Genomic DNA, 25,323 nt, shown 5'->3' with positions numbered 1-25,323 from the left:
TTCGGAGCTGGGGACCGAACCCAGGGCCTTGCGCTTCCTAGGTAAGCACTCTACCACTGAGCTAAATCCCCAGCCCGTGATAATGATCTTTTAAAACATACTTATTCATTCCCATTCATGTTTTCTTAAATTGATGAGTATCCAAGATTTTTGTCCCATTTTTTTTTTTTTACTTTTAGAAATAGATATGTCCTAGTTTGCTTTTTGTTTCTATGATAAAACACTGAAAGCAGCTTAGGGGATGCAAGGGTTTCTTTCAACTTCACATAATCACGGGAAGCCAAGGAGTGCACCTACAGACAGGGACTGAAGCAGAGGCCATGGAGGAATATTATGTTCTGGCTTGTTCCCTATGGCTTGCTCAGCCTGCTTTCTTTTTTTTTTTCTTTTTTTTTTTTTTGTTGTTCTTTTTTTTCGGAGCTGGGGACCGAACCCAGGGCCTTGCGCTTCCTAGGTAAGCGCTCTACCACTGAGCTAAATCCCCAGCCCCCTCAGCCTGCTTTCTTATACCACCCAGAACCATGTGCACATAGGTGCACCATCCACAGTGAGCTGGGCCCTCCCAAACCAATCATGAGAATGGAGTTGAAAAGATAGTTCTGTGAGTAGAGGCTGTCAAGTTTGACAACCCAAATTCAAACCCCAGGCCCACATGATGGAAGGTTGTCCTCTGACTTGTACACCCACTCAAATAAATAAACAAACAAACAAACAAACAAACAAACAAGTCCTGAAGCCTCTGATGGGGGCATTTTCTCAGTTAAGGTTCCATCTTCTCAGATGACCCTAGCTTGTGTCAAGTTTACAACAACAACGAGCCTTAAAACCTAACCAGAAGAACATGATCTACCTTATAGGCCTGTGTAAGCGTTACAGGAAGTAATGTGCGTAATGCGTTTGCTTTTGTGGCTGGCACATAGTATATGGTCAATAAATGGCAGTTTTTACGATTTACGTTTACGATTTACGATTTAATATTGCTAAATGTTCTCTATTTGAATAGCAGACACTTTCGTTATGTCATGTGTCTTATAGGGCCAAGGTAAAGCAGACAGTTTTTTAATCATAGTATTTTAATTTGAAGAATTGTACAGTGACAGTTTAGACATACTTTATATAATTCATAAGCTAAGGGAATATTTGGACATTGTAGGAGATTGGGGCCTTTATGGTCAGACAAAATCTTGTGAAGAAAGTGGCTCAAGGATTTTAGACTTCAGATATATCAAAAGGCCAGATGGTAACTAAGAACCTGAAGAATGGCTGTTCTTGGTGTAGAGTCTTTCATTTGTTTCTTTTTAAATTCTCCTGTGTAAATGAGGCAGTTGCATCTGATAATTGGCTCAGACTTTTCCTCACTGTGTAAAAGTACCTGACAAACAAGTTGGGAGGAACGACTTGTTGTTGTTTCTGGATTCTGTTCATAGCCCTAGGCTTTGTTGATTCTATGTGGAGAAGGAGAACATCACTGAGGTGGGAGCGAGTGGCAGCACCTCACAGCAGCCAGAAATCAGAGAAAGAAAGGAAAAGCTCAAGGAGCCAGGATGACCAATGGCAAGCCCCTCTGTGAGCTACTTCCTCTAGCTAGCCCCTATGGCCTAAAGTTCCTACTGCTTCCCTAAATAATGGCACCAACCAAGGGACACGGTTGGACACTTGACCCGGGGTGGTACATTTCATATTAAAATCACACCAGTAATCCCTAGCTGCCATTTCTACACAAATGCTACCAGTAGATATTTCATTACATCTTTATTTTGTTTTCCTTCTGATGGGTCTTGTAAGTGAGGTACATTATTACCTCCACTTTGCACGTGAAGAGGTTGAGATTGAGAAACAGGTTGCATGACTTGCTGTAGGATGGTTGGGTTGGCCCAAGTCCATATCCCAGGTGCTTTCCCCTCCTACTTTGTTGCCTCTGTCACTGACCTACCAGCTATAATAGTGGGTGATTCTGAAGAAAACACACTTAAAGGTCTTAATGTATTAGCCACTTAAGAATATGACTTATAGGACCTTCTTGTATGTTAGAGGAAAAGGATAGAGGGTTTGAGTGAAGGGCAAGATTGGTGGTCTTTCTATCTAATATGACCAGACTGGAAACACAAAATAACTTTGTTATATATTTAATGACTTCTAGTATCTGTCCCTCACCTCTTCCTCCTGGCTTTATGAACAATATATTTTTTCCTTCTTTGGAAAGTTGCTAAAGCATTTTTGTTTCAAGGAACACTGCCAATATTTATTTAGGGAACTTTGGAGTTAGCTTTAAAAAGGATTGGAAGAGGGGACAGGGAGTGGATGGGTAAATTCAGGAGGGTTTGTGGCTAAGAGTGTGTGTGTGTGTGTGTGTGTGTGTGTGTGTGTGTGTGTGTGTGTGTGTGAATATTTTCAAACTCTCTGTTTGAAATGCTCCAGAAATTAATTACAATGTTATATTTTTTTAAAACCTAGTGTCTTTATAGATTAACTTGGGAATACCCAAGTCATTATACAAATAAACATCAATAAAGTTCCTAGTTTAAGGCATTAGATGGCTTTCCATTTGCTTAGATTTGTTCAATGAGTTTGAAGACTAATGAAGTATATCAGAATAAAAATAAATGACTACGGGCAGGGCTGGAGAGATGGCTCAGTGGTTAAGAGCACTGACTGCTCTTCCAGAGGACCTGAGTTCAATTCCCAGCAACCACATGGTGGCTCACAACCATCTGTAATGAAATCTGATGCCCTCTTCTGGTGTGTCTGAAGACAGCTACAGTGTAATTATATATAATAAATAAATAAATCTTTAGAAAAAATAAAAAAAACTACAAGAAAAGATAAAACAATGTTCAAAATAACACTTATATCTAACCAGTATACCTTTGGTCATTTTTTTGTGTTTTTCATTTGATAGAGGGGACCAAACCCAGCAGCTTACACCTACTAGGCAAGGGCAGCATCACTGGACTGTGCCTTGAGCCCTGATTTTGACCGCTTTTGAAAAGTCACTTAGTTTATTATTTTGTTCACAGTGAGATCACCTCCTGAGGTTTCTGGTTTCACTCGTTGCATCATACACAGCACTAAAGAAAAATATTTTGCCTGGTTATCAGGTCTGTAAAAATAAAGTTTGTTAATGGCAAAGTCTCATATAATTTGTATATTCAAATATTATTACAAAGTCCTGCTGCTTGTATTTGGGCTCCAGGAGGAAAATTATTATTCTAGTAACTCAAGAAGGAAGTTTAAGATGCAGACTTGGTTCATAGTCAGTGAAGAACAGTTGTTTTCTGTCTTTCCATAAATAACTAATGCCAAGAGCAGCCTGGCTATCTATTTCGGCTTCTTATTACACGAGACCAAAGCTAGCAGGCACTAAATAACCGTGTCTGCTAAGAGAGTGGCCCTGTTCAATTCCATTTAGCTTCTAGAAGCTTTATTTTTCTATACCTTTTTAAAAGGGGGCTTTGAAATGAACTTTTAACATCAGCATACTTAGAAGTAGGTTTCTTTAGGACATTTTTATACATATCTGTATATGTATAAAATATGTAGCTGCACTTATTTGTCCTTCTACCCTACTCTCCTCACTCCTCCTCACTGGTGTCCCCTCCCTCCCAGTACCGCTTCTGAGTTTTTTGTTTTTTTTTTAATGTGTATGCCTTTTTTGTGTGTGTTGTATTTGAAATCTTGACAGTTGCACCTTATATCCTTATATTTTCCTCCCTTTTCCTTTGTCTCGAACTTGCTTTGGGTGGGATGTTACTGAGTGTACTTCACAGCAAGCCCCTGGGAGTGGCAGGGATTCCAAGCTCTATTCCTAGTTAGCTGTGTGACTGGACTCGTTGTTTCATTTGCATCTGTTTCTTCATCTTTCAAACACAGTAATCTTCCATCCTCAAAAGGCATAAAAAAATCTGTAACCGCTCTAAAACGTCAGACAGCTCCTTGGGGAAGGAGGAATGTTTTGCTCCAGGGTCAGAGGTCTTAGATGACTTTTCTTGCTTCCCTCCTGCCCTTCCCTCCTTTGCTCCCTCCCTCCAGTCTTTCCTTCCTTCCTTTCATTGTTAAGAGATATAGTGTGATCTTGAGATAGGCTTTTATTTTGTAGCTCAGGCTGGCCTCAAACTTAGATCTACAAACTTAATCTACCAAGCTGGAATCATGGGCCTGCACCACTATTCCCTGCTCTTGGTTTCGCTCTTGGAAAAAAAAGAGCAGGTCCAGAAGTACTATGGAACATAGTCAGTGAGTGTTTTCAGTTTGGGGATTTTTCTTTCCGTTTGTTGGTTTGTTTATTTATTTAAGATGGTGTCCCCCCTGCATTGGTTTTCAAGACAGGGTTTCTCTGTGTAGCCCTGGCTGTCCTGCATCTCACTTTATAAACCAGGTTTGGCCTTGAACTCATGGAGCTCCACCTGCCTCTGCCTCCCAAGGACCAGGATTAAAGGAGTCTGCTCCCACGTCTGGCTGTTTTTTCTCTTGTTGGAGTAGTTTTTTTTTTTCTTCTTTCTTCTGGGTGTGGTTAAGTGTGAAGGAAAAGATCTGGTAGATGATAAAGGTGACTAGAACCAGAACTGTGGGCACTAATTAATAATTTAAGTGGTAAAGATTTTGAAAATATAAATAACTTCATATATTATGTGTGATGTATACACACACACACACACACACACACACACACACACGCAAACATTCAACCTGATAGCTTTTTCTCCTTTATGTCTTGTAAATTTTGAGGGACTTCTGTAAGCTGAGGACTATTGTGTTCAGAAGAGTTCATCAAAAATACTGGGCTACGTGATGGATGATGAAGGAAAGTAGAAAAAGTATTTAGATTACAAGTTCTTTTTCTGCTTGGGTTACAGGTTGACTTCTATGGAATACTGGGTCTGTGTGGTACTTTTGTTTCAATTCCATAACTAAACTAAACTAAGTTTGTTGGAGAAGTGGATGGTTCATTCCTTCAATTTTTTTTTTGTATTAACTCTAGGATAAATGACAGGTCTCTGTACACTGTAGGTACCTAGTGGAATATATAGCCAACTAATAATTATGTTTCTGGCATTACTACAAGATCTCATAAAAATAAAGATGACAATTATGTTTGTTGTTTGAAGTCCTGAACTTTCTAGGTCAATCTTGAGAAAGGAAAAGTACACGAGTGTGTAAGCAATGTTTATAGGCACATTATATACAAGTTGGTGGGCCTATTGGAAATAAAATGACCACTACAGCTTTAGGATAACATTAAAAAAAAAAAAAACCCTGAAAGTCTCTGCTCTCAGCCAGGCACACTAACAGTGTTATTTGGGGGGCTTCTTAAAAATCCAAAACTAAAACATTTCACCAAATTAATATCAAAACATCTGAGGATTATTTCTCTGGGTGTTCACATTGGAACAAACATCCCAGATGATCAGGATACACGAAAGCTAAAGCATTACTGTAGCCAGCAATCTGAGGCGAGCAATTGTATGTGTGAACATCACATACAGTCATTCTATAAGGAAGATGAAAAGTAGCTAGTAAAACAGCCATAAATAGGCCGAAAAAAGCAGCCAATCCACTCTGATGTATCACGGAACTGGAGGAATAGATTACATTTCTTTTAGAAACTTCTTGGCAGTTTGTTGTAGCTTATTATTCGCAATTGCAGTCTTGTTTTGAAGTCCTGAGATAGCCTCTGGAATTTATTTACAACAATAATTTCTCAACTCTTGGGGGGTAAAAAGGCCTTTATCAAGAAGTCTCAGAAGCAGTAGAATCTCTCAGTACTACCCTGACTTTTTGCTTATCAGTTGTGGGCTCTTTGGCTTAGACTGAGTGACGCGCAAAACATTGCCTTCAGGAGACATTTCCAGAGCCTGAGGGAGCAGGGATCTTAATACAGCTCAAGGCAAGAGATAAAAGAATGGCTTTCAGGAGCTAGAAGCCAGCTGACTCGGCTAAGAGTTTTCCTATAGGAAGCACGAGGTAGTCCAAAGATAGGTATCTAACTAAGAGCAGCTGAAAGATGACCCCCGGGGGAACTTTCATCCTGGGTGGAGTCCCGGGTAGCCCGCTAGGGCGTGGGCCTGTTCTGCAGCTCTGGGATACAAGGCGCCAAGCCCTCGCGGGCTGTTCTGCCCAGCACTGCGGGAGCAGCATGGTGGCTGTGGGCTCTAGGCGCCTTTAGCGACCTGCGACCCCTCGGGAGCAGCCCTCCTCCTTTGCAGCAGCTGCTAGCTCCGCTGGGCTCCGCCTCTTTGGTGGTGACGTCCTTAGCGAGCGGAGGCGGGCGTGTGGGTGGGCCGAGCCGGCGGCCGCCTGCGATTCGGCAGGCTCAGCCACACCACTGTGCTCCCCCTCTCCGCCCGCCCCTCCGGGCTCGTCTTTTCCGGGCTCGCGCTGGGCCACGCCTCTTCTGGCTGTCCGGGCTGCGCGCGCGTCGCTGCGGCTCTCTTTTTTTCCACTGGTCGCCGAGGCTCGCCCCTCCTTGCAAGGCTGCTCCAGAGCTAGCGGGCACGCGAGCTCCTCTCCGGGAGCTTCCTTCCCCGAAAGGCCGGGACCCAGTGGCGGACTCGTGGTGAGCGAGGCAGCACCTTCGGTGAGTGATCCTAGGCTGGGGAGGATGCGGCTGCTGCGCCCATACCCGGGAGAGCCCCCGATTCCTGTCGGGAGCCGCGATCCTCACCTGAGCCGGTTGGAGGGAGGTGGGGGGGGGGGGCGCTCGGCTTTCTGGCCGCAGCCGTTGGCTCGTGGAGAGAACCACTGTCACTATGTCCTCTTTGGATGCTCTCTGGGATCCTCTAGAACCCTACCTGGGTTTTCCCTGTATCCCGCTGTACCCTGAGAGCCCTGAGAACTCTTCCTCCCGGGGGTACCAGGCTTTGCCACGACTCAGTTGACTTAAGCACATCAAGTGCCTGCTAGACCTCCAAACGACCTTTAGGTCGCCCCTAGACCTCCACTCCATTTTGTCCCCTCCCCGTCACTCTCTAACAGGGTCGGGGCGCCCGCGGGTGGTGGTGGTGGTTGGTGGTGGTGGTGGTTGGTGGTGGTGGTGGTTGGTGGTGTTTGGCTCTAGAAACATCTGCCTTCTCGAATTTGAGGAGGGTGCCTTCGCTTTCGATAGATACCCTCGCAGCATCCATACCTTTACGTATGTTAGCAAACATCTGGATCGTAGCTGAAGCTTGTACCCAGTGTTCTTCCCGTCTTTATCTCCGCGATCAGTAGGTGCAGTATATTTAATATTGGGTTTATTCACTTCCTCTTCCTCTCATTCGAATACCAAAAAGAACTGTGGCTGATGTCTATAGACAGAAAAACCTAGGAGAATGTGATTCATTGCCTAACCGGTTACATATTTGAAATCAGACGTCATTTCTCCTTTTTACTCTAGCATCTCCTTCTAAGACATGTTTTCCCCCCATCCTCTTGAAAATTAATTTGCTCATTCGTACTTTTCATCTTTAAAACAAAAGTCAATCCTCATTCAACAGAAACGACAGCAAGGATGGGAATAAGGGGAAATGAACCTTGCTGAAGAAGTCAGCAGTTTGCTTTACTGGTTCATGGTTTAATCAACCACTCAGTTTCCTCTTCTGTGGAAATATGCCCTGCTGTCATGCAGTTGGATTCAAACATAACCGAGGTTCTTTCTCATGTTTTGTCTCTTGAACCTGTAAATTCATGCTTGGTAACATGTCGTTACAGATATTTAAGCCAAGAGAGTCGTTTCCTGTACTTACTTGTAACTTTAGGTTTTTCTTTTTTGTGCTTGCAGCAAGCAAGGCTTTCCGATATTCTCAATGCGTGAAGCAGCAAGTGGATAGCAGTTACAGTGGTGCTACTGAGCAGGTCAAGCAAAATTTGAAATGGAAGGCCTCTTCCCTTAAATCGCAAACATAGCTCATCTTTTCAGCCGAGTCCGAGAAAGCGGTAGATTGCTGTTCACATTTACGCTTTCTGTCATTTCCAATGGAGGAACCAGTATGATCTTGTCAATATGTGTGCAAATTGGGATATAAAGATTTTTACTGTATTGGGTACCGATGTGGGCAGAGGAAGAACAAAATTTTACCCATTTAGGTGGCAAGAGACCTGAATCCAGACTCCGGAGATGCTCCAACTCCAGTTCTAGCCTCTCAGCTATACTAGCTGTGTACTCCTAGAACAAGGCACTTTTCTTAGTTTTCACATACATAAATTAAGTGACTTTATGGTTGGCAGGATGATCCATAAACCCCCTCATTTTGGCTTCCGTTTTTTAAAAAAATACAGGTTTTTATGAATATATATGAATTTAGTGCACTTTACATTAAGGACGCAGCTGCATCAGTTTAAAACATCTTCTCAACGTTTTCATAAAGTAACTTTAATCAATAGAGTATTCTTAGCTAGGGTAGTGGCCCAGGACTTTAATCCCAGCACTTGGGAGGTGTAGGTGTGGGTTTAGGCAAAGTTATAGGTGTAGGCCGAAGCAGAGGAGGAGGAGGCCAAGGAGGAAGAGGCCAGGGCCAAGAAGGCCAAGGCTAAGGCTAAGGCAGAGGAGGCGGAGGACTAGGCCTAGGCCAAGGTGGTGGGGGAGGCAGAAGTGGAGTCTTAGGCGGATATGGAGGGAGCAGAGGCAGGGAAATCTCTGAGTTTGAGGCAAATAACTAGCCAGCCTGCTTTACACAGTGAGTTCTAGGAGAGCCAAGCCTACACAGAGAACCATTGTCTCAAAAACAAAACAAAATAATAAAAACAACAAAAGCCAAAGCAAGATGATTAATTCTTAAATTCATTCTGACTGTTCAAGTGCATACATTTAGAAGCAGTTTTACAAATGTTAGGTTTATTTACACTTGCAAATGAAAGGTGTGGGTACCACCCTGAGTTGTAGATATGACCAGAAGTGGTTAAGAGCAGTGACTGCTCTTCCAGAGGTCCTGAGTTCAATTCCCAGCAACTGCATAATGCCTGACAACCATCCGTAATAGGATCAGATGCCCTCTTCTGGTGTGTCTGAAGACAGCTACAGTGTACTGAATTGTAAGGGTGTGAATAAATTGCCTTGAACTTTAAAAGTGTCTACAGAGGGCCTGGAGCAATGGCTGCTCTTCAGAGGAACCAGGTTCAATTCTCAGGACCCACATGGTGGCTCACTTCCCCCTGTCTCAAGGGATCCAGCACCCTCTTCTGGCCTCTGAGCCCTAGACATGCCCGTGATCCATAGGTAAACATGTAGACCAAACCCTATATACATAAAATAAAAATGTTGGTTATGGTGGTACATGCCAGCACTTTTTTGGGAGGCAGAAGCAGGCAGATTTGTGCTGCAAAGCCAGGCCAGTCTATGTAGAGAGTGCCAGAATAGCCAGAACAACATAGACCCTGTGTCAAACAACCATAATAATATATGTAAAAATCATGCAGACATCTCAGTAATTCTATTTATAATTCATTCCACTCTCCTGTTCTTAATGGCTCACATATTTAGTGGTAAATATTCAGGATGTGATGGCTAAGAGGACAGCATTCTATGAAATTGTAGCCTGAGAGGATGGTGTGGTTTTAGTGAGACAAATGGACATATAGTTTATTATATTAACATAGTAAGGCTCAAGGTCTCCTTGAAGTTAAGCCTCAATAGGGTAAGAGTGTTTGTGATGGAGTGTTTGGTTTCTCTGTGTAACAGCCTTGGGTGCCCAGGAGATCCACCTGCCTTTGCCTCCTAAGTGCTGGGATTAAAGGTGTGTGCCACCACACCTGGGCTCTCCTGTTGGTCCTTTGTGGCTCGTGGCATTTCTTGTTCTCCTTCCCTTGACTTTCCTTAGGAATAAAAATAAGCTTTCCCACTCCGACTGGCAGATGTCAGATATTTTATCCATTTTTCTTTTTTGATTATGGATTCTGGTATTGTTATAGGTTGTCATACAGTTATAAGGCTTAGTAATACCCCACATCTGATTTCAACCAATGTTAATATTATAAATTAGTATATAACAGGACAACTAAGAAGTCGAAATGAATACAGTGTGTCCATGTTCACAGTCTACCATTTTTCTCTTATTTTTAAAATTTTATTTTTCTTCTTGATTTCTATGCATGCGAGCATGCTCTAAGCCAGAAGAGGGCCTAGATGCCTTGGAGTCAGGCATTGTGAGGTGCCCAATACAGGGACAAGGAACTAACCTGTACTGTGCAGGAACAGCAAGCTCTCTTACCTACTAAGCCATCTTCTAGCCTCCCTATTTCAGCACTTGTAGCATGCACTTTGTGAGTATTTAGTTCTGCACACTGGTAGCATGTGTAGGTCTCTGTCGGCAAAGTCATAGAACAGTTCTATCTCCAAGGGCTTTCTATGTTGCCCTTTTATATTTACAGCCATCTATCTCTCTGTCTCTTGTCATTTCAAGAATGCTAAGTAAATGGGGACAGAGACTGTAATCCTTTTAGACTACCTCCTACCACTAGCATAATTCTTGGAGGTTCGTGAGATTTATATCCTTAATCAATAACCTGTTTCTCTTCATTAGTGACTAGGATGGCATGTCATAGATGTATGCTTAACCATGTACCTATCAAAGAACCTCTGGTTCTTTCCATGTATGGGCATAACTTTTCACTAACAATGCAATTGCCAGGTTCTATAGTGCTTGCATGTTTAGATTTCAAAGTAAATGATTTCCACAAGGGCTGCCATTTTACATTCCCATTAGGAACTATCTTTTCCCTTAGCTACTGATTCTTTGAGGTGATATCTCCTTGTAGTTTTAATTTGCAATACCTTAATGGTTCACAATCTACATTTGCTTTTTTTTTGTTTATTCTCTGTATGCTTTTTTTCTTCCCCAAGTGCTGGGGTCAAAGGCATGGTAAGGTTGTACTCTTTTAATTTAAATGAGTACACTGTCGCTGACTTCAGACTCACCAGAAGAGGGCATCGGATGCCCATTACAGATGGTTGTGAGCCACCATGTGGTTGCTGGGAATTGAACTCAGGACCTCTGGAAGAGCAGTCAGTGCTCCTAACTGCTGAGCCATCTCTCCAGCCACCCCCACCTCCCAAACCACTCTTCTTTCTTTTAAAGATTATTTATTTACTTATTTATTCATTTATTTATATGAGTACACTGTAGCTGTTTTCAGACACACCAGATGAGGGTATCAGATCCTATTACAGATGGTTGTGAGCCACCATGTGATTTCTGGGACTTGAACTATTAGGACCTCTAGAAGAGCAGTCAGTGCTCTTAACCACTGAGCCATTTCTCTGGTCCCCAAGGTTGTACTTTTAATTATAATGTTTTTCCCTTCCCTTTTCTCTAAATGTGCTCATCTACTCAACCTTATTCTCCTTAAAATATGTGGCCTCTTTTTATCATTGTTTTATATTTCTATATTTGTGCTTGCGTGCACACACATACACTTAACTATAATCTGTTGAGTCCATATGTTACTTTGCTTATGTTTCTGTCCCAATACACACAACACTCCCCAACCTAAGGCTCAGAGACTATTGCCAGAGGAGGGCAGAAAGTTTGTATGAGCCAGAGGATCATGGACTTTGCTAAGTGATTGTGTCTCCTAGTAGCAACAGAAGCTCTATCCATAAAGTCACCATCATGACCACCTGAATGTGAACTGAGTAAGGAGGACACTAATGAAAATACCAGCGTGGGCAGGGACTCAGCCCTGCACACAATTATAGGCCACTGAGCAGGAAAGGTAGTCAGTCCTTCCCCGGGAGGAACACACCAACTGGTTTTCTAGTACCTAATGGTCAGTCCTGAGAATACACTACTAAGTCTTTTAAAGTATAGCCACCCCACTTACCCACTCCCTCCTCCTCTATCTCACCCCACAAACCATATAGCCCTCCCACTTTGTGTCCACTCCCCCTCCCTTTTTATAATCCACTGAGTGCCATGAATGTGTGTGTGGTGCCATCCACTGGTGCTTAGACAACCTACCAGGCTGCTGCTGGGTCTTGAGTATAATATCAGTTATCCTTTTGTCTGCTTTTGTGTTGGGTTCTTTGAAATTGTCAAGTTTTAAAAGTTCCTTGTATATTTCAAATACTGATGTTTGTCGTTATATGGCTCGCAACTATATTCTTTCGGTTTGTGGCTCGAATCTCCTCACAGGGAGTTTGTAGAACTTCACTTTTGACTGCTGAGACAGCGACTACATTGATTGCAGGAAAAATTAATTAAATTATATATATATTTATATTTATATATATTTATATATATACTATATATATAATATATATAAAACCTGTGCTTCTGCTCTCAAGGGGTCTTATTTAATTGTACTCCTTTGTGTTCTGCCTTGCATCCCTTATTTATATATTTTTACTGTAAGCAGTGTGTTCACTGTTTGAGTTCTGGAGCTGGGAGGTGTTCTGTGGCAAGTGGCTTTGTGACTCTGGTTACACATGGTCTTACCATACTAAGATGGCTGCTATCCTTAAAATAGAGTGCCTTATAACTTTACCAATTGTTGAATGCAACATCGAATTGACAGACACACAGTGGGTTTCACTCTCCAAATTCAGATTGTTTTGTCAAAAGTATAGTTTCTTCTCAGCAAAGATTGTTTAATTATACAAAGCATAGACGTTCTCATTTAAACAGTTTGAAAGTATATTTCTGCATTTTGAGTAGTGAAGTTATCTCAACCATATACTTAGTAGGCTTTTTAATTTACTCTTCGAGAGTAAAACACGATTAAATTTGTCTACACTATATTTTTCTTCTATAGTCACTACTTGTTATTTCTTTTAAATATTATTTATCTTGTATGCTGCGGGGACAGAGCTCAGAATATGGTACGTGCTGAGCAAGTGACCACTGAGCCAGCAGCCCCAACCCTTAACTTTTTTACAGCGAATATTAATTTTAGGTGATGCTTGCACTACCTCTATTTAAAAGTTGTGTGTGTCTGTATTATGATAAGAACTTGTTGGACTAGTGATTATTTTTAAGAATACTCATTTTTATGGTGGTGTGGCAGCGGTCACGTGTGTCTTTGCTGCTACCATATTTGTGCCAGTAAGTGTGCAGTTAGGGTATCAAATTCCTACGAGAAAAAAAGAGCAAACTGGTATAAGTCAGGGGACAGAAAAACACTCCCTGTGGCCAAATCCTGTCCACCACCTGTTTCTGTAAATAAACTTGAGTTGGAACACAGCCATATGGCTCCATTTATGTATTGTCTGGCTGTATTCACAGAGACCCTGTGGTCTCCCGAGTCTATTTACTCTCTGGACCATTAGAGAAAAATTCTAATGAACTCCCAGATAAGGCGACCTCAACTAGGATCAATCTCTTTTATTTTGTAAAGGACATTTTACAGCCTTGGGTTGTATTTTGGTTCAGAAGACTGCATTGAGTTTCTTTACTGGCAGTAGAATTAAGGCGTAGTTAAGAACGGTGAGGTTGGTTTTCGTTGTTGAGGTGTGGTTATTCCAGCACGAACGTCCACTTACAGGTATGGTTAACTAGTGTGGTTCCGATAGAGGCTTACACAGTTGGGTTATTCCTAGCCAGACTGGTAATGAGAGAACTGGGCATGGCTGCTGTTTTTGTACCAGAAACTGCTTTGTGATCTTTAAAGTGCATACTAGGAGCCTACCAATTTGAACTTCCACTGGGGTTTATTATTTTGTTTGCACAACTTCCTTCTTTTGTTAGCTTGACACTTCAGTTCTTTTAAATGTCCTAAGCATCAGACTGAAGATGGAAACGAAGTTGGGACAGACACTTGGCCGTACACTTAGAAGGAAGTGGATGTCATCATGCGCAGAAGCATATGCGATATATTTTAAAAATATAACTGCATATTAAAAAAAAAGTCTTGTGAAAAACATAAAAAGCATAACAAAGCCAAAAAGGAAAGTAGCAGATTTTGGCAGGGGTAGCATCTAAGTATGCTGTAGAAACGTAGGTTTGCCTGATTCAGTGTATTAGCTGATGGTCTTCGTTTCTTTGGTAGAAGACACTATAAACCAAAGAATTGCTCTTCGTCCAGTGTGCTTGCACTGCCACCTTTCCAGTAGTGTTTTTAAAATATATGGTGTATTACTTTTTTTTCTTTTTTTCGGAGCTGGGGACCGAACCCAGGGCCTTGCGCTTGCTAGGCAAGCGCTCTACCACTGAGCTAAATCCCCAATCCTGGTGTATTACTTTTTTAAATGGATAAAATACAGATGGGCAGAATTGGCAGTTTTCCTGAAACAAGTGAAATGAAACAGGGTGTGGGATTTGCTTCGCATCATCCAGCCAGGAGGCAATGGAGGTGGGGCGTGGACAACAAAGCAAACAGTTCAACACCTAGGTTAAACCGGTGACGATCATATTGGGTTCGTTGTAGTGAATGTCAATGAGTTGTTTTTTTAAGAAGAGTCAATGAGTGAAAATTGCTAAAAATAATAGCTTAGTTAGGTATAGGTTAGACATTTTATGTAAATACAGGAGTTTGGAAGTTGTCTACATGCTCATGGCTTTGCAGGTATCTTCAGTTCCTTGACATTTTTATCCCAGGACGTCAGGTTAAATTTGTTTGCAATCACGAGGAACATCTTGGCTTTTTGGCCCAATGTCAGGAGTTTGGCCAATGAGTGTACCTTTGCCTCTGATAAAATGGAATGAAGATAACCCGAAATGTTTGCTCTGTGACTCGACACATTAAGAATAGTTTTTTAGTTGAATTACCCAATTATATTAACTGTTGTAATTCAAATTAGATAAAAGGATTTCTGCATAAGAAACATAATATGTAGTGAGCCTATTGATCCATGAGAAAGGTGTGCAGGAAATGTATTTTTTTAAGTATGGATGTACATTTAAGAAAAGCAGTGGAGGGGCGTGAATTGGAATTTTCCTGACAGATAAAAGAGTGATGAACACAAAAAAGATCTAATTGTTTAGATCTTTTAATTGTTTAGATTTTTAAAAGATCTAAGTTTATCTAATTAACTAGGGAAATACAAACCATTTTGCAAAAGATACATTGCTAGAAATTAAATATAATACTTTGAGCAAATGGACAGTACCTGAACCTCTCAGTTAAAAACGCACACACATTTTGCTAGGTGTAGTGGCGCATGCCTTTAATCCTAGCATTTGGCCGCAAGGTTGGCAGATCTCCGTGAATGGAGTTGCAGGCGGACTGACTAACTACATAGTGAGCTTCAGGCCACTCAAGGTTACGTAGTGTTTCAGAAAACCAATAAATAATTTGAACAAATATTTTTCTGTGCTATAGAGTACCATAGAACAAAGAGCGAAGGAAAAAGATTCCCATCAGAGAGACCTAGATGAACTGACAGTCATTCTAGAGTATTATAAAGGAGTCGTAGAGCATTTATACATCATCATTCCACTTATCTAAAGGCAAACAAAGCTTATCATGTGCAGATAATAAAAAAGGTACGATAACATGCTGCAGAACAGTTATCCCTAGAGGAAAAGGGAGTGGCATTAGAGGAAACGTGTTATTCTGTATAAATCTATAGTGTATTTAACACTTTAAATTGCTGTTTTCTAGGTAGTTGTGTAAGTTAATAAGAAACATCTTCCCACTGGAGGATACTTATGACTATTGTATGGCAAATGCAATAGCTTGTACTGAGTAAATATTCATGTTTTGATAAAACATAACTTTTTCCCATGGAGATCTTCTGCATTTTTCTACTTTGAAAATATACATACAAGAATATAAAATACCATACTCAGAGCTGTTAACTTTCTAATGTAGATGCTTGCTTATACACAGTTGCATGCATATAGACATTTGGCATTCATAGATACAAGCAGGTATACTGTCTTTCTACAAAATTTCTTACTATACGTACTGATTTTATAACTTTCTTTTAATTTTACACCCTATTGTAGGAATCTTTGAGGATCCTATGTTTTTGAAAAAGATGAGGAAAAAAGCCAGTGCTGTGTAAATATAATATTTTTATACAAAGAGCTGGGTTTTTTTTTTTTTTGACAAATTGTAATCTTGGGAAAAGCCATAGTCAACAAAAGGACATGGCCAGTGAAGTTTTATGTCCTCAACTTCAAAGCAGTTCAAGTGGTTTTGGATTAAAGTCTGAACAAGTGGCAGAAGTGTGGCACTTTTTACATGTTCTGAGAAATTATGTCAGTTGGTTTTATCATTGTGTGAACATCACAAGTTGGATTTATGCAGAACTAGGTGGTCAAGCCTACTGTATACATAGTACCCATAATTCTTTGCATTTTGTCATTCAGATATGACTGGAGCACAATGGGCTTGCTTTTACACCAACATCCTCACAAATGTAACTAACAGATTTTGCAGCAACCTTTCTAGGCAATAGGAATTTGTGAAATTCATTATAGCCGTATAAGACCACCATCATATATACATTCTTTTCATGGTTTTTCTTTTTTTTGTTGTTTTGTTTGTTCCTTTAATCATTTTCTACAAATTCAGTAGGACCTTTTACTTAAAAATTCTGTGTGGACAAGGTTCTTCATGTGAATATTTGTTATACTTATATTTTTGGTTGTGATTGAAACAGCCCATTTTCCAAGGCTGTCTGCATCTTAGTCTTTTGGAGTTGGATTTCATATCAGGTGGATTTTCCACTCATAGGTGTGGTTAATAGGGTCACAGATTTAGGAGAATAAGAAGGTGACAGGTATAGGAGAATTAACGTAAAGGTTCTGTAGTTGTTACTTGACTAATGAGAAAAGGTGTTGAAAAGTTTCTGGTGATCTCCAGTGGTTGTGGATGAGGCTGATGTGGGGTGGAGGCATACTGAAGCACCTGCTTTCTTTTAGTTTTTCTTCTTTCCTTTACTGCTTTACTGTATGGTTACATTATCGCAGTGCTATGAAAAAGTCAGGACAGACTTCTGCAGGATCACTCATCTAAGGCAACCTGGAGAAGTGAACGGAGCTGTTACTGTGGAGAGGAGGGTGGGTGGGCATTACTTTTGCTTAGGCTATGGTAGTCATTGCTGCTTCAAGGTTGACCAGAAAGCTTCAACGATCTCTCAGAAACAGGAACTTGGTGAGTGAACTTAAAAACCTGTTATGGCTTAGAAGACAAGAAAGAAGGCACAGTAATGTAGCGCTGGAAAGAATCTAAGTAAAAGGTAACTGCATTCTACCTGGCCACAGCAACTATGAAGTCAAGAAGGAAGTTAAAAGAGAAGTTGAAAAACCAAAGCTTTACTGAAGGATAGACCTGAAGGGTAGTCATGGGCTGGTCAGGTAAAGATGTTTCAGAAAAGTAGAGAAAAGTAGGCCAAGCATAATGGTGTTCTTAGAGTTGGAACCAGAGACTTTCCAGTTTGAAAGTTCAGTCTAGGGCTGGAGAGATGGTTCAGTGGTTAAGAGCACTGACTGCTCTTCCAGAGGTCCTGAGTTCAAATCCCAGCAACCACATGGTGGCTCACAGCATTTTATATAGGGATCAGATGTCCTCTTCTGATGTGTAAGAAGACAGCTACACTGTACTCATATAAATAAAAGCAAAAGATTAAAAAAAAAGTTCAGTCTAGGATGGTTTTAAAGTCTTTTGGTGGAATATTTGGGGTATGGAGAGTACAGGTACCAAAACAAGACCAAAAAGTTTTCAGAAATTATTTGGATTTGCTAGGCCCAGACAATTTTTTTTACAAGATGTATTCGTTGCTTTTTCTGTTGCTGTGATAATGTGCCATGATCAAAAGCAACTTACTGAAAAAAAAGTTCCCCTCTAGAGGGGTAGGATCCCATCATGGAAGGCAGCAGGGAAGCAGACACGGCAGCAGGAGCAGGGAACTCAGATTCTTACATCTTCAACCTTGAACATGAAGCAGAAAGAGTGACTTGCCTCTCAGAGCCCACCCCAGTGCTATAATTCCAGTAGGGCTGTATCACTTTCCCAAACCAACTGGGGGGCCAAATGTTCAACTTTCTGACCCTCTCATTCAAAGCATCACACAAAGGTAGGTTAGAATTATTTTGGAGACAAGCTGTTTCCAGATTTGGAACCTAGAAAAGGCAAGACTCAGGTGCACCTTTTGTGAGTTATGCAACCCTTAATTGGGAAGCCATGTGGGGTTTATTTCTACAAATAGAAATGTCGATCGGCACTAACATCTTCATTTAAACACAATTATACATTCTATACTTTTTATAAAAACAAAATGACTGATCTGAGGATGTTGTAGTTTTCATTTTTAGTGTCAAGTATATAAGGCCAGGATTTTCATAAGCAACTAACTTTTAAAAATTATATGGGTTAGGGTTAGGGTTATGTTATATAATCTATAAATAAATGTATATTACTTTTATTACATTATATTATACATTATATTACATATAATATATTTTATATTATAATAAATATATGTATTACTTTTTAATATTTTGTTGATTACCAAGAGATAACTATTAATTTTTATATGGAGTATCTTTCTTTTCCAAAGAATTCCTCTTATCTGTAGTTTCACTTTTGAGTTTTCAGTTACCCACATCCAGCTAGAAAATCTTAAATGGAAACTTCCAGAAATGAACAATTCATGGGTTTTAAATACATTTTACCGCAGTATTTTTTGTTATAATTACTTTACTAGTCCCTATTGCTGTTAATCTTTCTCTGCCAAAATCCCAAACTAAATTTTATTATAGGGATGTTCCACAAGGAAACACGAGCATGGATAAAGTGTGGTACTGTCCACAGCTGCAGGCATTTAAGGAATGTCTTCTATTTTCCTCCCTGGATAACAGGGGTGAGCACTATACCTCCTTACAGGTGGTAACACCTTAAAGTACAGACTGTTTCAGAAGAGATGACTGAAAAACGGACACCTTTGCAGTGACTTTCCTACATTCTTTTTAATCCCTGATTGAGTCATTTATGTTTTGAGACCGAATCTCAATATGTACCTGAAGTTATCCTGGAGATAACACTCGGCTTGTTATTTGTGTGCATGCGCCTTTGCACACATGGAGGTCTGAGGACAGTATTTGAGAACAGGCTCTCTCCTGCAGCCTTGTGGACTCCGGGGTTCAGACACAGTCAGGTCTGCACATGGTGCCTCTACCCACCGAACCCTCCTGTTGGTCCTGTTGCTGTATGTAAGCCACATGACTTTTGTAGCTTAGCCATCTCTTTACAGTTTTTTTGGGGACTTGCCTAGGTAGAACTCAATGAATAATAGTGGGATTAAAAAGATATTTGTCCCCAGCACAGTAGGGGTTTAATAGTGGGGGAGAAATAGAAAAAAGGCCCCACGGATAGATGGCGCTAGCTGTAGTATTTCTGAGAAAAATTCTTTTGTTTCAGGATAGCTGCCCACTTCCTGTCTTCTGTGCCACCCTACATTTCTACCATGTTCTTTGGCTATATGAACTCTTTTCTCTTTAGTGGGTAGCCTAGTGCTGAAATGATTAACATTTAGTAAAATGGGGGATTATTTGTAAGTAACAACTTTTGGGTAGCTGGTACATTTCTCAAAACAACATTAACTGTAAGGACCATATTATTTTGGTTTTATCTTTAGAGGGAGAAACTTTCCAACTATATGTCTTGAACATGGGTGGGGGGCTTGTGATTGTGCCTGTCTTTAATTGAAGGACCACATTGCTCAAGACACTTGCCACAGGAAGGGGGAGGTAGATGATGTACAAGGTCATTACCAAAGATAAGGGGGAAGTGACAGGGAAGGTCTGGACTCTGGGTGTACTTTGAATTGTGAAAAGCATACATTTGCAATTCAGTTTGTTCTAAGATATTTAGAGAACAAGTTGAGTCAACCTAACACAAGCTGGAGTCATCTGGGAAAAAGGAAACTCAATTGAGAAAATGCCTTAGTTAGATTGCCCACTGGCAAGTTAGTTGGGTATTGTTTTGATTAATGATGGATGTGAGAGGGCCCAGCCCATTGGTAGGTGGTCCTGGATTGTTTCAAAAAGCAGGCTGTGCAAGCCATGAGGAGCAAGCCAGTGAACAGCGTTCCTTTATTTTTATTATTGTACTTCAGTTCATTGAGTTCCTGCTCTGACTTCCTTGAGTGATAGACTATAAGCTATAGATGAAACAAACCCTTTCCTCCTCTAGTTGCTTTTGGTCACGGTATTTATCAAGGCAATTGGAAGCAAAGTAGGGCAGCTTTCTTATGCTAACTAGAATGTGAAGCTCTGCAGTGTTAAACTTGATGAACGTAGTCTCCAGCAAATATTCGCTACCGTAACTATAAAATGAGTATTGTGTAAGATTCATAATGGAACTGAGATGACTTGGACGTAGTGACTTTGATTACAGTTTTTTTTTTCTCAGCTGACGTTTATTTCTCTAGTTTTGCATCATTCTTAGCTCAGCTCAGAAAACAAACCATTTAAAATATTTTCTGGATGACGTAACACATTATTACGAAAAATCATGGGAATTATTTGTTTTGTTTAGGAGGAGAGACTATAAATTTAAGATGGAAAATTTTTAGGCTTGTCAGCTGATTTTGGGGAGAGGAGGTTGGAGAGATAGTTCAGCAGTTAAGAGCACTGGGCAGCTCTTCCAGAGAACCCAGGTTCAATTCCCAGCACCTACGTCAGCTCACAACTGTAACTCCACTTCCATGCGATCTGTCAGCCTTACACAGATGTACACACAGGCATAATTCTACTGCACATCAAAATAAACAGATCTTATAAAAAAAGAAAAATGGCAGTTCAAAGTTGGTCTGAGGGTATGCAGATTCTCTACCACATGCCCACCTTTTGGACCATGGAACAAGATGTTGTCATTGACAGAGTTTATGTTTGAGAACTGGACAATTGAGAGTCGCAGTAACAAATTGTAAAATCGGTTCATAATGTGTATGACTTTATGTTGGACCAGATTTCCAACTCTGCTTGCCCACATCCAGCCCAGAGGCTGCAGGCTGTTACTCTGTTCATAGTTTAGTTCTCAGTCAGGTCTGAGGGTACTCCTTCCCTGTGGTTTCACTGACACTGCCTCAGTGCTGAGGAAAGATGTGGATTTTACCTGGACTGGGCTCTTGGCTCTCAACCTCAGTTCTCCTTTCAGGCACGTTTGTCCTGGAAATTGTAAGATAATGGCATCAAAAAGTACCTTTCTCCTCTTTTAAAAGATCATCGGTCTGGAGAGAGAGCCTTGGTAGTTAGGAACCCTTGTTGCTCTTGCGTGGGACTCCTGTTTAGTTCCCAGAGGCCACATAGAAGCTCACAAAACTCCAGTTCTGGGGACCCAGTGCTCTCTTCTGTCCTTCATGGGTACTGGGCATGCATATGGCGTACAGCTATATGTGCAGGCAAAACACAAACATAAGAAAAATAAATATAAATCTAAATAGTTATAACTGCAAGTCACTCTGACAGACAGCAGAGCTTAAGGGGTTAGTTACGTAGTTAAGAGGTAAGAGAACATTTCACAACATCCTATCAAGCTGCTGACCTTGGCCTTGCTTTTGAAGAAGGGTAAGCAGCAGATTGCTCCACACACATGAAAAGGCAAAGTACTTTTCTTTGCTGCTGTTGACATTGGTTACAGATGCTGCAAGGAGGATTGGATTACTGCCTACTTTCAAGATGACATTTGACATTAAATGATCATAGGCATAAATGCAGAGGGGCATCTTAAAGGCACTTTGAATTTCCGATCCAGCAGAAGCTAAATGTATTTGGGTTTATGGACAGTATTTATCAGCACTGAATACCCCTTTTAAGTCTGGCAGGTTTTGTTTCTTAGCTGACCACTGTATGTGAATTCATAGATCACTTTCCTTTTTAAAAAGGTCATTCATTGAGATGAAAGAAGGCTGTGCCTCTGCTTGGTATCTTCTAGTACTCTGACACTTCATTTCGAACTGGTTCTTATGTAGTTTTTACTTTATTTTTCAATGCCTGAGAGTATGCTATGAAAATGCTATACCCCCAGCTGTGTACACCCAGCCCTAAGCTTTTATTTTAGCAGTCTGCATATGTGTCATGTAGTAAATACCTAGGTAATAAAATCTCCCTTGGCTATGTTCCACCATGTATCTAAATTATTCCAGATTTTACACTTCCTAAAATAATATAACCAGGTGGGGGCGTTGTTTGTAATGGTTGACTGGTCAATATATGAGATGGGTCAGGACCTTTAAGCTTGTTTGTATCTTTTTAAAAAAGATTTATTTATTTTATGTATGTGAGTATACTGGCACTGTCTTCAGATACACCAGAAGAGGGCATCAGATCCCATTACAGATGGTTGTGAGCCACCTTGTGGGTGCTAGGGATTGAACTCAGGATCTCTGGAAGAGTGGTCAGTGCTCTTAACTGCTGAGCCATCTCTCTGAGCTCCTTATTTGTGCTTTTTGGCATGGCATTTTTCATTCCTCTGTGCTCTTTTAGAGCCTCATTCACTCTTTATTGTGCACATGTTTTCATGGCCTGACATTTCAATGAACTTTTAAAATAAAATTGGTTTTAAGTAAGCAAGCCAGATAATCCTCCTTTTTTAACAGTAGCAGGTATAACTGGATATTCAGTAGCTGCTATTAATAATTAAAAAGTCTGTAACCATCTAGTTGGCTGAGAGGATTGCCTTGTTTGTGACCTTCTCTTGGTGTACCTCTTTATCTATATCAGGCTGCTGTCCTAAAATGTTGTTTATTGAACACCAAGTTCCATTAGGGCAGAGTACAGTTTATGAAATATTTCTTGAACAAATGCTTGCACATGCATTTGTAACTACTAAGGATTTGGGAAACTAGATTTTTTTTTAATGTGAAAGAAAAGAGTTTTCACTGACTGTATTTTAACTTTAATTCCTCTCCCACTCAATTCTCCATGTTGTGGTAGTTACAAACCCATCAGGAGATCCTTAAGGATTTGTCTCCTGCTTCAGTAAACTTGGTCCAGCAGAATCACATCATGTATATTTAAGGGAAACCAACAATATCATCGTCTCTACAATTTTGTGTTGTAATGTTACAAGGTGTGATGGCTCAGTGATCAAGGGTTTGGTTTATGTGTTGTTAGCATCCTTAGGGATGGTTTAATCAAATGACTTCTTTCTTAACCACTGAGCCATCTCTCCAGCCCTGTAGTGAATGTTTAACTGTTTTCTGTGGTTCACCTTGAATTTTGCAAATGCTCTCCAGGTTTTTCTGATCCGCCTTTCTCTACTGAGAATCTCCATATTTAGAAGAGTAGGCTGACAAATCTTTAGGCCGAAGTGCTAACTTCCACAAATCTCTGATAAAAATAACATACTTAAGACACATGATTAGAGAACCTGAACTTCAATGCCTGTCAGTATGGAAATTGACTGGGGCTTTCAGCTTAAGCCCTGTAAACCAACCTGATAGTTCTGTCTCTAGGGTTCCTTTTTGTGTTGTGTAGATAGTGACAATGCTGCCACCCAGTGGCAGTTTATAGACACTGCTGTTACTGATTCACTGTTTCCCACCATTTCAAATACTTTTTCTTATAGGTTCTTCTGTGTTCATGGTTTCATGTTCTGCTTTTGTTCTCTCCTCATGCCACTGATACTGAAACTCAGGGTTTCAGCTGATACTCAGGGAGCTGAACACGAGCTGCATAATGTGGTTCTGATAGTTTAGTTAAATAAAGACTTTGGAATATGGGACACGATAATAATACGAAGCGTAAACATATCGGAGTGGATTCTTGTTTGCTCCGCTTTATGAAGTTATGGCCCTTTGCACAAAAGGGCACATGCTTGGGATTTGTAAGAACATGACACTTCCTCTTTTGATATTTAGTGAAAAGCTTATTATATAAGCAGAAACACTCCTATAAATATATGAAGATGCTCACACTTCAGCGTAGCAGGAAAGATATAACTTAGAAATTCTTCTCCCTATATTTCTCCTTGCCGTTGTCTGCCTGGTCACTCGCATTCAATAGTCACTCAAGGAATACTTACTAAGCAATCTACTTGGAGCCTGCTCTGCACCTGTATGATGCTTTCCAGTGTAGAACGGTGATCAAGACAAGCAGGGGCTCCATCTTCAATGAGAGCGAAAGCAGAACACGAGCAGAAGCTTAAGTGCGGACAGAACTCAAGGGCCAGTGTCAATTGCATGTGATGGAGATGGACAGTCAGGGAGGGCTTTCTACCAGTACTGCTTAAATGAAGACTCAAAGGAAGCCAGAAAAAAGAATAGAGTGTTCATGGCAGAAGAAAACATATGTGGTAGGAAAGAAGGTAAAAGACAAAAGTTAATCCTTTTGAGAAAGTGTAAGTTCATCATGGCTAAAGTGATGGGCACTAGTTGTGTTCTCTCCATTTTATAGTTGTGGTCATGAGCTAGGAGATCACCAACCTCCAGTAAGTGTCCGAGCCAGCAATTGAAGATAGGCTGTCTAGTTGTGGCATACTGACCCGCTCGCTGTGCAGGCTGCCTTTCAGCTGGGCTGCAGTGTCATATTGGAGACTTAGGCTTGGGTGAAACACTGCCTGCGAGCCAGCGCTTTCCGCTCTCGCTCTCCTCCGCTCTCCGCTCTCGCTCTCCTCCGCTCTCCTCCGCTCTCCGCTCTCCGCTCTCCGCTCTCATTTCATAGCATGCTGTTAGGCTGCATTGCAGACACAGTTTATTCTATTTCAGCTGGCATTTATAGGATCTGCATTAGTTTACAGACATTCAGATTTGCTTTAGTCTTTTCGTCTTTGGCTGGCAGTCAAACAAGCTTTGTTTGACATGCATCCTAAGGTTTCCAGAAAATTGTAGATGGGAAATTATAACCAGTCATGTATTTTTTTTTACCACTACCCCTCCCTCACACAAGATGTTCATTATTTGCAAAGGTAGAAATTTTAAAGGTTGATTTCCGAAGTTAACTTACCAACATTTTGTCGTTGATTTTTAAAGTTAAATTGGAACTCGGTTTCAATATTTTGAACTATTGTCTTTTAAGCGTGTACGAATGTAAAAATCAAAACGACATGGAGACATTTCTTCCAGTGCGCCTGTTTTTTTTTTTTTATTTCATCTTAAAATATAAACCTTTAAGATGAAGAATTTAATTTGGAATCAACAAGGCGTTATTCTAGGTTTTGGCTAGATTGTAAATGTTTACTTATATATAAACTAATATTGTAGATTTTGGAAGATGCGAGCGTATGTGCACACGTGCGTGAAGGAGGAAGAAGTCGGGGGCGAGAGGCAGACGTGCCAGTGTGTGTAATGCTATATAGCTAGTGTTCTCACTCTTTACATAGCATACATGGATTCAAAGAGGAGTTGGAACCTGTAAGTGGCTTTTGTATAGTGAAGGCTGGCTTTGCTTACTATGGCCATATATCTATATTTGCTGTATGTGCAGCTAGGCCCTGTTGGGGTTATTGCAGGACACTTTCATAGAC

At 40.7% G+C, this 25,323-nt stretch overlaps 1 protein-coding gene across 8 annotated transcripts in view; it reads left to right on the top strand.

Moving 5' to 3' along the window:
* The first annotated feature begins 6,457 nt into the window (after nt 1-6,457).
* The window catches only part of Acsl4 (acyl-CoA synthetase long-chain family member 4), a 63,636-nt gene continuing 44,770 nt past the window's right edge, over nt 6,458-25,323 (top strand). For 3 of the 8 annotated variants that reach the window (NM_001431652.1, NM_001431654.1, NM_001431650.1), the window contains exons 1-2: nt 6,458-6,574; nt 7,757-7,830. The gene's annotated coding sequence lies outside the window, so the exon portion shown is untranslated. Of the gene's footprint in view, nt 6,575-7,756; nt 7,912-25,323 lie in introns of all 8 variants that reach the window. The other 5 variants (NM_001431651.1, NM_053623.2, NM_001431649.1 and 2 more) reach the window with 2 other exon arrangements.

Source organism: Rattus norvegicus, chromosome X (genome assembly GCF_021556685.1).
Source record: "Rattus norvegicus strain SHRSP/BbbUtx chromosome X, alternate assembly SHRSP_T2T, whole genome shotgun sequence".
NCBI lineage: Eukaryota > Metazoa > Chordata > Mammalia > Rodentia > Muridae > Rattus > Rattus norvegicus.
Note: the sequence above shows the minus strand (reverse complement) of the source record. Positions and strands in the feature narration are given on the sequence as shown.